General features: G+C 39.8%; 1 protein-coding gene and 1 pseudogene across 3 annotated transcripts in view; one reads left to right on the forward strand and one right to left on the reverse strand.

Moving 5' to 3' along the window:
- RPTOR (regulatory associated protein of MTOR complex 1) overlaps positions 1-14,715 on the reverse strand; it is a 502,533-nt gene that overhangs the window by 369,981 nt on the left and 117,837 nt on the right. The window lies entirely within an intron of this gene.
- LOC133382490 (5S ribosomal RNA) lies at positions 7,984-8,102 on the forward strand (annotated as a pseudogene).

A 14,715-nucleotide genomic window follows, 5' to 3' on the forward strand; every position in this document is an offset into this window, starting at 1 on the left:
TAATCTGCCGTATGAGTGGGGCCCTACTGTAATTTCATTCATGTTTGCAAAATCCTTATCGCATGCAGAATTGTCAGGATCTATCTTCAGGTTTGCTATGGTACGGCTTCAACAAGTTCTGAAGCCTTCTCTTTAGCTGTCCTCAAATTCCACCTTTCTACTTGTGATCAGCAAAGTAATTTTTCAGAGCCTGACACAGTTAATATATGTCCTCTTTTTTTTGAGTCAGGGGGATGGGGGGGGTTGAACCAAACCACAGAATCCACTTCTTCTGTCTCATTATTCTCAAGACATTTGGGAGCCTTGAAGGGATATCTCTTGAAACACTGTAATAGGATTTTAAGTACACAAAAGGATACAGCTTTAAAACCTTCTTAGTCAGTAGACTGCATAATTGCCATACAGCTGTGACATTTTACCCTTCCTCCTTTATTTTCTATTTTAAGAGCTCTTAAAGTTTCAGACTACATGTGGCTCTTCATTTCCTAAAAGTAAACTCATCAGTACTGGAGGTTCAGTTCAGGCTGCAAGACTACAGCTTGATGCAGAAACATAGCTCACTGGGGAGTTATTTTTACCTCCTTAGACTGCAAGATGGACCAGCCCCACCAAGTAATACTTCTAATTAGAATTTGCTTCTGAATCCAAAAATGCACCTTATCATCATTGCTGGAGGTTCCATATTATCTGTATTTGCAATCTGTCAAATGCATTAGTGGTAAAGGGGGGAAATGGTAATACAAAAAAGAAAGAATGGGAAAAAGCTGAATGAGGTTTAATGACAGAAGCACATATTTTGATATAGGAACAAAACAAATTTAAAGATAGAAAATGGGGGGGGCAGAATAAGATGATATTCTTCCAATATACTAGAAATAAGAGCAACAGAGAAAACTGCGGGTCCCATAAGCTAACAGGAAAGTGAGTCGCTAAAAGCAACAATAAAGAAAGCTGAACAATACCAACTTTGCTTCCATTTTCTCAGTTAGATTAGTGGAAATTAGCATAAAGATTAGGCACGACTTCAGAGATCAGTACAGAAAAAGTAGTGACTAATGTCACTTTCATGACTAATGTCATGGAGGGACTGTATGATGAAGAACCAGAAATTTTAGAATGTGAGGTGAAAGCTGCTCTTAAAATACTTGGAAGAAACAAACACCAGGAATAGATGGCATACCCATAGAGTTGCTACAAGTTACTGAGACTGAATCAGTCCATATTTTGACAAACATTTGTCAACAAATATGGAAAACTAAACAATGGCCCACAGACTGGAAGTGTTCAATATACATCCTAATTCCAAAGAAAGGGGATCCCAGGGAATGCAGTAATTATGGACCTATTGCCTTAATATCTCATGCAAGTAAAGTAATGCTCAAGATTCTATAACAAAGGCTCTTACCATATATGGAGTGAGAAATGCCAGACATCCCAGTTGGATTTAAAAAGGGAAGAGGCACCACAGATCATATCACAAACAAACATTGGATAATGGAACGGAGCAAGGAATTTCAAAAGAAAATCACCCTGTGCTTTATAAATTATAGCAAAGCCTTTGAATGTGTAGATCATGAAAAACTGTGGAATGCTTTAAAATAAATGGGGGTGTCACAGCATCTGACTGTCCTGATGCTCAACCTATACTCTGGACAAGAGGCTACTGTAAGGACAGAATATAGAGAAACCGATTGCTTCCCAATTGGAAACGGTGTGAGACAGGGGTGCATTTTATCACCCTGTTTAATCTATATGCAGAACATGTCATATAGAAAGTGGGACTGGACCAAGATGAAGGAGGTGTGAAAATGGGAGGGAGAAATATCAATAATTTAAGATATGCAGATGATACCATACTGCTAGCAGAAACCAGTAATGGTTTGAAATGAATGCTGATGAAAGTTAAAGAGGAAAGCACAAAAGTGGGATTACAGCTGAACGTCAAAAAGACTAAAGTAATGACAACAGAAGATTTGTGTAACTTTAAAGCTGACAATGAGGACATTGAACTTGTCAAGTATTATCAATACCTCGGCACAGGCATTAACCAAAATGGAGACAATAGTCAAGAAATCAGAAGAAGGCTAGGACTGGCGAGGGCAGCTATGAGAGAACTAGAAAAGGTCCTCAAATGCAAAGAAGTATCACTGAACAGTAAAGTCAAACTATGGTATTCCCGATCTTTATACATGGATGTGAAAGTTGGACAGTAAAAAAAGTGGATAAGAGAAAATCAACTCATTTGAAATGTGGTGTTGGAGGAGAGCTTTGTGCATACTATGGACTGCAAAAAAGACGAATAATTGGGTGTTAGAACAGATTAAACCAGAACTGTCACTAGAAGCTAAAATGATGAAACTGAGGTTATCATACTTTGGACACATCATGAGAAGACATGATTCACTAGAAAAGACAATAATGCTGGGAAAAACAGAAGGGAGTAGAAAAAGAGGAAGACCAAGCAAGAGATGGATTGATTATATAAAGGAAGCCACAGACCTGAACTTACAAGATCTGAACAGAGTGGTTCATGACAGATGCTCTTGGAGGTCACTGATTCATAGGGTCGACGTAAGTCGTAATCGACTTGAAGGCACATAACAACAACAATGTCACTGGACCTTTGAAAGTAATTCAAGTCAGCAAAATCAGATAACCTATACTTTTAAGTGCTAAAAGAATTCAGTGGATAAAAACATAGCAACAGCAATAAATGTAATCAATTTTTAGAAGTTTTGAGTGACTAATATTTGGGCCACCAAATAATCATAAGGTACAAGTAACATAGCAGAATTTTAGGATGGCTTTTCATAAAAATCCTCTCAAAAATATATTAACCTGAGAGGTTATAGAACATTTGCCATGAAAGATGTTAGGGGAAGCTGAACGGGCATTGGTCATAAATGGCTCAATTACAGCAGCTTAGCAAGTTCTAGGAAAGGGGTTGGGTTAAATGAACATTCCAGTGCTAAAGCATAATGGAAAGGGAAAACCTGCACACTTTCTTGGGAGTGAATCCCTTACTTTCAGTGGGGCTGAATAAACACATGCAAGAATCAGCTGCACACCACAGCACTGAAGGGACAAACAGCATCTAGTGTCTAACCCCACTCCTATTTGAGTAATATCTAGCTTCAGTTATACTAGCTGGCTATCATTTGCAAAAGTCACCACTGGAGTATCTCCACAGCAAAATACATTCTTTACCCTCTGTTTGCTTTGAGACCTTCTTTTACTTTACCTCAAAGGAAAGGTCTTTTAAAATAGGTCGCCCAGAGATTGGATAGTAATTACAGAAAAATGTTAATCAAATTTAAACAGCAGAGCTGCTTAACTCTTTCAATGTGTTCTTCTGATTTTAGATCTTTCTACACATCTTCATTACCAGGGGGCAGACACAGTGCAGAGTATAGGACCACACAAGTATGCCCTCTCAGCTGAAAAACCTTATTGGATATGAATCCATCACTGTTCCTGACCACTAAAAACAACACAGCTTCATAATGAGACAATTTATTAGAATGAAATCTTACATCATTATCTCAGTATAGTCTCCCATATATCCATTAGAACCATCCTTTGGTTAATACAACTTAAAGGCCAATAAAAAGATGCGTCTTACTTTTTCAACACTTCATGTACAGAGTGGAAATTCTGATTCCCAACTTTGATGATAGGAGGCAGTATTAGAAATAATGGTTAATCTAGCCTGATTATGTCATCTGTGAACACAATCCAATCTTTATAGGGAAAAAAGCTTGATTCCTATAGAATGGGAAAAGGCATACACCTGTTGCTTAAGTTGGATAAAGAATTCAAAAATAACTGTCAGAATGACTACTTAAAGATGACACACAATTATTATAGTATAAGCATTTGTGGACTAGAGTTCACTTCATCCAATGTATCTGATGAAGTGAACTCTGCTCCATGAAAGTTTATACCATAATAAATTTGCTAGTCCTCAAGGTATTTCAACACTTTTTGTTGTTTTTGCTGCAGCAGACTAATGTGTCTCTGGAAGTTGTTCTCAGATCCCACATATCTGCATGCTAGCTAAGCTGTCAGAGGCTTGAAGACTTCCACAGACTGGCCCAGAGAGAGCAAAGGAAATTGAGCACAGCTGAAATGGCTGAAGACAAGCAGGGCAACAGGTATTAAACTGTTATCTGTACTGTATACACAATCGCCACATTACCATTTATTAAGAAATAACTGTAGAGTATTTCAAAACCTCAGCACTGCAGTGACTCAGCTATTTTATCCAAAGAGAATGTACTTGCAAGGTATAGACGGATCAGTACAGAGTATCCAGTAGCTGCTTTAGTGGTTTATATTAAGTGCCTTTTAAATGCTACTATGCTTTCCACCAAGTTCCTTTACATTTACATTCAAATTAAAACAAGACTGCTGAAATCTTTGATCCAAAAAAGATAATCCAAAATAAGAGTCCTCCCCCGCTTGAACAGCAATGACTGATGGTTACTGGTTGCTCTGCCCTTTTAGACTTTGACACCAACTTCCCCTTTGCCCGAGATTCTTCCATTCCAAGGTCACTTTGCCGGCAGTGCTTGCATCTGTCAGCAGGATGGCAAGACCCAGACGATTCTCCCACTAAAATGATTTTGCAGGTTTGTTGGTTTAGTTCTAGGATGGCATATCATTGCTGTAGAATAAATGAACGATAGTACACAACAGCCCAATAAGGTTGCATTTCACTCTTGTCCAGCTCTTTCCAATATACCCTTCAGAAATGCTTCCCATGTTTATTTGAAACCACTCCCATACTGCAGGATTTTCAGTTATATATTTTGGTCAGTGTTTCTAAGTGTGCATTTGACTTTCACGTACTCCCCTGTGTAGCATTCACTTCCTTTTTCACACTGACACAAGATATATGTAAAAACAGCAGCACAATCAAAATGTTTTATTATAGAACAATTCCAAGGTTACTGCAAATTTATCACTATATTATCATGCAGAAAGAAATAACTGCTCCAGCTAGCTTTATTAAAAATTACAAGCAGCAATAGAGAAATAACAGTAAGAATATCAATATATTAAAAAGTACTGTGCCATTGAACAGGAAGATCCATTTAGCTATCCTGGCTAACAACCATTGAAAAATCTGTTCTCCATGAATTTGTTTAATCCATTTTTAAAGGCTAGGCTTGCAGCCATCATACCTTTTTGTGACAAATCTCTACACCAGTTTCCTGTCTGCTCTCAGATCCAGCAATTATTTTCAAAGCCCTCTGTGGCCTTGCACCCCTTATCTCTCCACTCTTATATCTGAATATATCCCTGCCCATGATGTTCACTCCTCCAGCTGCACCACCTTCCACAGTTCTTTTATTCCATTAAAAGAATGTGTCCTTTCCTCCTTTCTGCCCCCAGATGCTTGGAACCGACTCCCAGAACAGGTATAACTATGTTAAATTATGGTTGTTTGAAATTAGAAATGAAAGCTTCCAATCTCGTCATGTCCACACTTAAGCCCCTCCAGGTTCAGAGACTCAGGTTCAGCTGCACACAGCCAGACAGACTGCCAAAGGGCCCAATGGGGCCCTTCTCCTGTTGGCACATATGCACATCATACCAGCCATTACCGAGAATGGGATATTGGCCTTCTTCCTCCATCCAGCCTTCCCTTTCCAATCCACAGCCCAGCAGAGAGTTTACTTACAGCTTCAGGTTTAAGTGAATTTCTAGTTGGAGCCCTGGGATGGAGCTAGAGGGGCACAATGAGGCCACAGGAAATGTGCAGACCTTCCATTCTGGGAAATGACTGGCATGTGTATACATCCCATGCATCCATGCCAAGGGAGGAGAGCTCCATTGGCCTCCATGGCAAGTATTCCATTCATATGCTGCTGCACCCTCATGAAGCCAGAATCAGACTCTGAATTGTTCATTTGCTGTTAAATATTTAGTAGTGGGAAAAGAGATAATAGGTTTAAATGGGCTGTAGAGAAGTTGGTGCATTTCCAAAAGCTAGTTCTTGTGTTTTAGAAAGCTAGCTCAAGACTTCCAAACACATGATTATGTAGAAGATTAGGAAACTTGTGATCTAATATGGGGAAAAGCCAAGATTTACCCTAGCATTGCACTTTTTAAATCTCACATGTTCTAAATTCAAACAACCTTGGGACAGTTATTACAGTGGGGGTATATGCTGAATATCTTGGAAACGAAAGCCAATTTTTCCAAAGCATGAATATTGGGGTGGTGGAAAGAGTCTCCCCAGCATATTTTCCCCTTTCTTTTACAACAGTAATTAGCATTTACTATAGCTTTAAAAGCAAAAACCGTGCAGAAATAAAGGAAAAGCAATGGCTTGGAGAGTATCCAATAATTAGGTCATGTGCTCAATTAGCTTTCATGCTTAACTAGTTACTCTTTAGGAAATGCTCAGCCTTTGATGTATAGTAGGCAGCACACCATTTAATTAGGAAGAGAGGAGAAATGCAAGAGAGCAAAACTTCAGACACCATATCAAAGTCCACACCAATATCTAATAAGGGATACAACAGCATCAAGAGAAGACAACATGCAGAAAAGGGGAGAGTAATGACTTTTCAATGTAGATGCTTCAAGAGAAAAAAAATCATTCCATCACTTCAGATATTTAAAAAAAACACTGCTGAGAAGGGAACAAAGAAGATATTGTACTGGATAAATGCATCACTATTGCCACTGAGCCATGATGCAAGCAACAATGCAGTGAATACAGGCGGGCCTTGCTTATATGGCAGGTTCCGTTCTGGACTGCCGCCGAAAAGTGGAACCCATTGAAAATAATGGTGCGCATCGTGCAAAAATGGCACACGATGAAAAAAACCACCGTAAAAGCGGAACAAGCGCCTTAAAGCGGGGACTTTCTGGAACTGAAAGCCGCCGCATTAGAGCAACGCTGAAAGGCGAAACGCCGTAAAGCGGGGCCCGCCTGTACACATTACATGAGACAGTGAAGTTTCACAGGAACAATGAGTTACAATACTACTTTGCATTTGGATAGCACATTTCACCTGTTTAAAGTGCTTCACATACATTATCTCTGTAACAACTATCTGCCTTTTACAGCTGGGGTGACTAAGGCTTAGAGAACAGTGGCTTGCCTAAATCACCTAGTGAATTCAGGACAGAGGCAAGATTTGAACCAGGGACCTTCCAGCTAACAACTCTTAACAATTCAGCACTTTGCCACACCATCTCTCAGTTGGTGAAAAGCACAGTATGCTGTCTTCTACAAAATCAGACCATTAATTGATTTAGCTCAGTGCTGTCTACACTGACTAGGAGATCAGGCCCTCAGACAGGAGTCTTTCCCAGCCTTACTTGGGAGATGCCAAAGATTGAACCTGAGAACATTTGAAATTTTGTGGTAGATTCCATTTCTAAACAGCAGATCACTTTAAATGAAGTGGCTGAGAAACACTTCATTTTAAAATTTATATGTATAGTCATATGATATGGAACAATTTTGTCTTGTTGGATCCACAAAACAAGATCAAACAGATAATATGAGTGCCTGAAAGTTTGTCCATAATAAGTTAATTGCATCAAGTTTCACAGTGCTTGTTGGCAAAAATAAAAGCCTGAATACTCTCAGCCTTGATTCCTTTACAGATCAAAAAACAAAGTGTAACACATACTACTGAACACCCTCACTCCTATACTAAGAATAAACTCTCCCATTTCAATTCTATGACCAGGTTCATAAATTAAGGTTTGGAAGTGCTTGTAATAGCATGAGGGACCAATTGCACCCACTTTATTCTACCGCATAGAGACCTCACCTGCCCAAATTCTACACTAAAAGGGGAAGTTAGAAATATATAAACCAAGTCACTACATAATAGGCATTAAGACAGAGGCTATTATGGAGGTGGCAAGGACTTCTACCATTCTTAGTTTAGCATTGTCCCTCGCTGAAATACACTGGGGCTACATCACTGAGAATAAGCAACACTTATCTGAACTCCCTACGGCCATACTACCCTGAACATGCCCAATCTTGTCTGATCTCGGAAGCTAAGCAGGGTCAGGCCTGGTTAATACTTGGATGGGAGACCGCCTGGAAATACTGGGTGCCGTAGGCTTAGAGGAAGGCAATGGTAAACCACATTGACCTCTTACCATGAAAACTCTATGAATATATCCAAAAAAGATTCATAGGGTTGCCATAAGTCATTCTCTTCACCCACTTAATTATTATAATGTGGATTTGTACATGTGTATTTCCATGTAGAAATCTAGCATTGTTTGAAGCAGCTCCTAATCATCTCTATTCCTTTCTTCATTCCTAGGAATTCAATCTCTCTAGTCAATGCAAGTTACTAATGCATTTGAGATGTGTAAGGGGAGATAGCTAACAGACCAAATAATTGCTCCTTCCACTCTTTCTGGATGAATCAGCTCTGTTCTTTTATTCCCTGCGTCTGTTTTTCAATAACAAGCAGCAAAAGCAAGGGGGCATTCTTAATTATTCAAATCTATGTACGAACAAAATGCAGAGAACAACCCCACATAGACAGGGGTTTTCTGTTCATTTAACCCTTTCTAGAACTGTTCCAAAGTGCAAGCTTATTAAGATTGCAATGTTATACACAGTTCCCTGGCAGTAAGCACAATGGGACTTATTTCTGAGGAGACATGTATAGGATTGTACTGTTAAGGAGCAGTATGAAGTCTTGCTTCAGCAATCTGATCTGGCTTCAAACAACTTTATTCTCAAATTGTAAATTTATTCTCAAGCAGTACATTTCCATCCTCTGTCCCCCTAGTTCTTAACTCTGCATCCTTCCAGTCTTCCTTTTAGAAACCAGGTTGCCATGTGTGGTATCTGCTCCAAGAGGAACTGATCTGGGTGCGCTAAAATATTAGCTGCAGTTCTTCAGTCAGTAGTAGGGAATATCTAGACTGCAAATTCTTTAACAATGGGCACACAAAAGAGGACAAATTAAATCATTTGAATTATATGTTAAGTGCAACAATTTTAGTTTTGGCACGGAAACGGCTTTGGTTGCCTGTTTCCCTGTTAATTCTCCTCAATCTCTCAGCAGCATTTGATACCATAGATCACGGTATTTGCCTGGAGTGGCTATCTGAGTTGGGGGGGGAATACTGCTTTGAAGTGGTTCCAGTCCTACTTGGATCATTGTCTTCAGAGGGTGATGCTTGGAGAAGATTGTTCAAGTCCAGTGGAACCTTCAGTGTGTGGTCTGAGCTCATCTCCCATGCGATTTAACATCTACATGAAACCACTGAGCAGGATCATCTGGAGTTTTGGAGTACATTGTCAGTAATATGACACACAGCTCTGCTTCTTTACATCTGCAGGTGTGGCAGTGGATGTGCTAGATCGGTGTCTTGCCTCAGTAATGGACCGAATGAAAGCCAACAAACTGAAACTTAATTTAGATAAGACTGACCAAGGCACTGTTAGTGGGTGGTTCCCTAGACTGGATGGATGGGAAGTGGCCTGTTCTGGATGGGGTCACGCTCCCTCTGAAGCAGGTATGTAGCTGAGGGGTACTCCTGGATCCATTACTGTTGCTTCAGACTGAAGTGGCCTTGGTGGCGCGGAGTGCCTTCCAACAGCTTCAGCTGATGGCCCAGCTGCGCCCCTATCTGGAAAGGGATAACCTAACTTCTGTTGTCTATGCTCTGATAACCTCTAGGTTATACTACTGCAATGCATTATGCGTGGGTCTGCCTTTGAAGATGGTTCAAAAACTGAGCTGGTGCAGAATTTAGCAGCCAGATTGTTGACTGGGGTAAGTCAGTCTCAGCATATAGCACCAATTCTGACACGATTGCACTGGCTACCGATTAGTTTCCAGGCTCAATTCAAAGTACTGGTTTTGATCTACAAAGCCTTATGCAGCTCAGGATCCCAACATCTCAAGGACCGCTTCTCCCCATACGAACCAATCCAGACCCTGCAATCATCCTCAGAAGCCTTTCTTTGTGTGCCCCCTCCACGGGACTTTTGGAGGATGGCAACATGAGGAAAAGCCTTGTCAGTGGTGGCTACCTAGCTGTGGAATTCTCTTCCAGGGAGGCATGCCTCACACCATCTTTAGGTGCCCGGTAAAGACCTTCCTCTACATCCAGGCATTTGGCCCTTGATTATCTCTTTCAGTGGGGCAGGATTGGTACACCTGCCCTTCATTTGTATTGATTGTATTTCTTTTACTTTGGTTTTAATTGTCAGGTGTGTTTTAGGTTTTATGGATTCTGTTATTTTAATTGGCTAAGTAAGTCTCTTTGGTCATCTGGTAAAAAAAAAAGTGAAGTAGTAGTAGTAGTAGTAGTAGTAAATCTTGTAAGCATTTGATATATTTAAGAGAGCGGCATGAAGCTTTTTTAATATAATGAGTTTACACTAATTAGGGAGGTTACTGCTGCTATAGTTATTATAAGAACAGAAAAGTCATTCAGATCTCCTGGCTTTGCACTACCAGAGACTGAGAATACACAGATGGCATGCCACAGGTTTTAATGTGTATGGATCCCAAAGACTAAAATCTAATCTCTCCCTCATTCCACATTAAATGTTTATGCAGTGCAGATGCATGATACAAAAAGCATCATTTAAAATTAAAAGGACACATGTTACATTTGTTTTTGGCCAGTCTCTGATATGTAAAAAGAGATAAGGAACACCAAAATATTAGCTTTGCAGGACTCCAGCATACAGTTGCAAAAGTTTATTTTAACTAACACAGAATCCTCTCCCGCTTCACTGAGTAAAATCTTGCTACACAAATAAAAATACGTCTGACATTTTTTGCCTTTTCTCATATGCAGAAGAAGTTTCATTAACAGCACAATCTAGACTCTCATAAGTAGCAGTCCTACTATTTCTATTCTATGTCAACTTTTCCATAAAAGAACTCTTGTGTTCCTCAGATTCAAAGCTATTTCTTTGCTAGGGTCATCTTTGGACCATAATTTGCTGCAGTCATCCTGCTGTTTTGTTTGTACATTTCCACTCAACCAGCATTTTCCTAGATGAGTAACACTAGAATGAACTGTGAAGTAGGACACTACAATGAATGAATGAATGAAGCTAGCCTGCACCGTTTCCAGCACTTGCTTGCTGAACACTTCAAACCCTTCCAACCTTCAGCAGCTCATAAGGTCCCTAGTTCAGAAAACTCTTACTAACTGATTTCTGCTTTGGACACTGCATTTTCCTACATATGCTTCTGCGTAGGAAAATGGTATAGAAACCATGTCTGTGAGCATCACATAAAGATCAGACCTGTGGTTTTCATGCATCTTCCTATAGCTAAATAGTTTCTATGTATGAAAATTATAAATATCTGAAGCAGTACTTAGAGAGTGTTTGAGTTCTACCTAAGAAATCTATGACCTAATATCTGGATATCCTTGGCCAAATGACCACATGGTACAATCCTAACTACATATGTGCAACAACTACTCTATTAAAGGAGGTGCTCAGGGTGAACACAGGGACTTGTCAATTGTCACAAAGAGCATCTCATGCTCATAGGAGAAAATAATGCCAATACCCATTCACATGGGAAGCTCTGTGGCATGTGCTTCTGGAAGTTGGTCAGCATTTCTTAGCCTCAGGTTTCCATTAATAAATCAATAGAATATTTTTCACAAGATTGAGAAAAAAGAGATAGAGACTATCCACGCTGCACATTAAAAGTGCAGTGGAAATGGGTATATTATTCCTATGGATCCTCTTTAAAATTGTGGTAGTACTTTCAACATTTTTTTTAAAAGTTTAATAAAATTTCTTGCTATGATTTTAACCAACCAATCAATTAACCAATTAAAATGACTTATCTCATCTCAATTCAGGCTATATTTTGGGGATATTTAATTAATCTAGCAGTTTCTCATGATTAAACAACATAGACAAATAATTTATGCTTTGGAAAACCATCTCAAACACACTGCCTGACTTTTGGGATGTACATACATTGTTTATAAAACTGCTATCAGCACAGAACTTCATCATTTAAAATCCAATTAAAAATCCACATTCAAAGGCTATGATGAATGAACTGATTAGATGCATCAATTAATCTACTAATGATTTCAGACTTGAATACCACTGAAGGTAGCTTCCCAACACAAAGAAAACTCTGTACTGTTGAAAAGATTTACATGGTATATAACATTCCCCCCACCAGCATGAATAGTCATGGTGGAAAGTGCCAGTTGGGTTTGCAGGTTTCCAGAAAAAGCTGATATGGGCCTGAGGACATGAAAATGCTAGTTTATACCACTCTTTAAAGCAATATAATTCTTTCTTCTTTTTCTTTTGCAACATAGTTACTTTCTGCGCTCAGATACCACATGTGTCAGGATTGCAAGGGATAGAACAATACTTGAGCCTTCTCCCTACCTGCTGCCCCCCCCCAAATAAAAAACCCAGAATCCCAGCTCAGGAGGCTTCATTCTGTCCCATATCAAACAGAACTTCTCAGTTTGGAAGGAGGGACAGCGTGGCAGACAATTTCTTACTACCTTTTCAAGGCCTCATATTCAGTTTGGAAAAGCAGGCCTGGTCTCCCTGGCAGAGTCTGTGGAAACTGCTTCTGTGATAAATGGCAAGATGGTGCATGGGAGTTAAATGACAAGGTGGTGCACAGGAGTGCAGAAGTAAGGACACAGACATGGCAAGTAGTTATGGAGAATGGAATTGAGGAATGGGACTAGGGCAACCCTAAATGGGATTTTATCTATTTATCTACCAAAAATTACACCGAGTAAAATGGGCCTAATGATCAAGAATAGAGAAGCCAAGTTCACAGAGAACTGTGACTAGAAGAGATGGATTTTTTTAATGTGTTAGTCAGTGGTCTATTTGCACTACTGTTCAGCTGCTTAATTGAAATTTTCTTTGGCAACTTCAACAACAGGTACCAAGTCTACTGTTTCCTTTTTTTGAAACAGCATGAAGAACTGGAATGCTGTTGTGCAAGTCATTGCCATAACACACATTGCAAGTACCTTCACAAAACTGCAACCATCTGATCTAGCTTCAAACAATCCATTCATTATTATCAGAATTATATAACCATCAAGTACTGATATATTAAAAAGTGTTGTTTGAGTAATACATGGAGTAATTCCTATTCAAGAGATTAATAAGCAAGGATCAATTAAATATCAGCATACTTAATTTGATGATCCCCTCATGCAGCTGAATAAATGTGCAATTGTAACTGTAACAGCTGTATTCCAGATATTTTGCAGCCATTCAGTTGAACTGGGAACTCTGTTGATTTTCCAATATTTAGCAATGAACATACTAGTTACCATTAATAAATTTAATATAATTGTTATATTTAAAGAATAATAATGTTATAATAGTAGGGTCTAATACAGGCGGGCCCCGCTTATACAGCAGGTTCCGTTCTGGACCCCCGCCGTGAAGTGGAAATTGCTGTAAAGCGGAACCCCATTGAGTACAATGGGGCGCATCGTGCGAAAATGCCACAAAATCGGCTTTAAAACGGGGAATGAAAGCCACCACATTAGTGGAACGCCAGGAAGCGAAGCGCCAGGAAGCAGGGCCCTACTGTAGTAGGGTATGAGGAACTCTCATACCCATCAACATTTCACAGATAATAAGATCCTCCTATGCATGAATGGGTAAGACTACAGACAGGGTCTAGGAGGCCAATGACAGGGCCCAATACTAAGGATGCATTACATGCCTTTAGTTGCTATGCATGCAGTGCCCTTTTCCAGTTTCCCCAGTGGGAATATGACTCTCTATCTGCAGAAGGAATAAGAACCAGAGGAAGCAGGGACATATAACTGTAAGTCCATTCCCCAACCACCACCACCACCACATGGGAAAATATGCCCCTCTGGGAGCAGCAGTGCCTTTGTCTTCCTCGTGCCCCAAGGAAAATTCCTAGGGAGTGTTGGGGAAGGGGAAGAGGGGACAGCAGTAGCTCACAGGATATGGCAGAGCACAGCCCTAATCAACACCACAAGCATGCTGGATCCAATGCTCGAGACATTCTTACTCAACACAGACTGAACTGTGTGATAGGCAGAAAATGTCAACTAGAATTGCAAGCAAGAAGATGGCTCCAGATGAGCTATGAAGCCCTAGTAAGCCAGTCAAAATCATGCACTTCTTCTGAGTCTGTGCAGCTGTCTTTTCCCTTGGCTGAGCCTGCAGCACATTGACTTTAGCAGAGAGCAGCCTTGCTCCTTTAACTGTGTTGACTGGTTGCTCTGTGTGTGTGTGAGAGAGAGAGAGAGAGGGAGGGGGGAGTTCTAGTCAGCCACCTAGCATCAGCACGTAGCACAGAAGGCAAGGAGATGAATGTGGAGTCAACTTGTGTTGCTCCTGTCTTCTGCTGCTGTTGACCTGGAAGGATTGAATAAAGACCATGCCAAGGATTTGAAAAAGAAACTAAGATTTTGCAAGTAGATTGCTGAAATTGAGCATGTGAATGAAACATAAAAAATTGGGGTTTTGAGAGGAAAACTTAGAGGAAAGGCTGAGATTAGGACTTAAACTTATTATATATTTGAGAGGGGGCTTTAAAATGATGTCATCTGTAGATGCATTTGAATTTGGGTTTTGTTTAATTGATCTACATAAGAATATATCTATTGATTAACTGAATAAAGTGAATTGTATAAGGATAAATCAATGTCAGGTAGCCAGAAAACAGTTTTTTCTCAGACTGCAATGCTGCA

Source organism: Rhineura floridana, chromosome 3 (assembly GCF_030035675.1).
Source record: "Rhineura floridana isolate rRhiFlo1 chromosome 3, rRhiFlo1.hap2, whole genome shotgun sequence".
In the NCBI taxonomy this organism is placed as follows: Eukaryota; Metazoa; Chordata; class Lepidosauria; order Squamata; family Rhineuridae; genus Rhineura; species Rhineura floridana.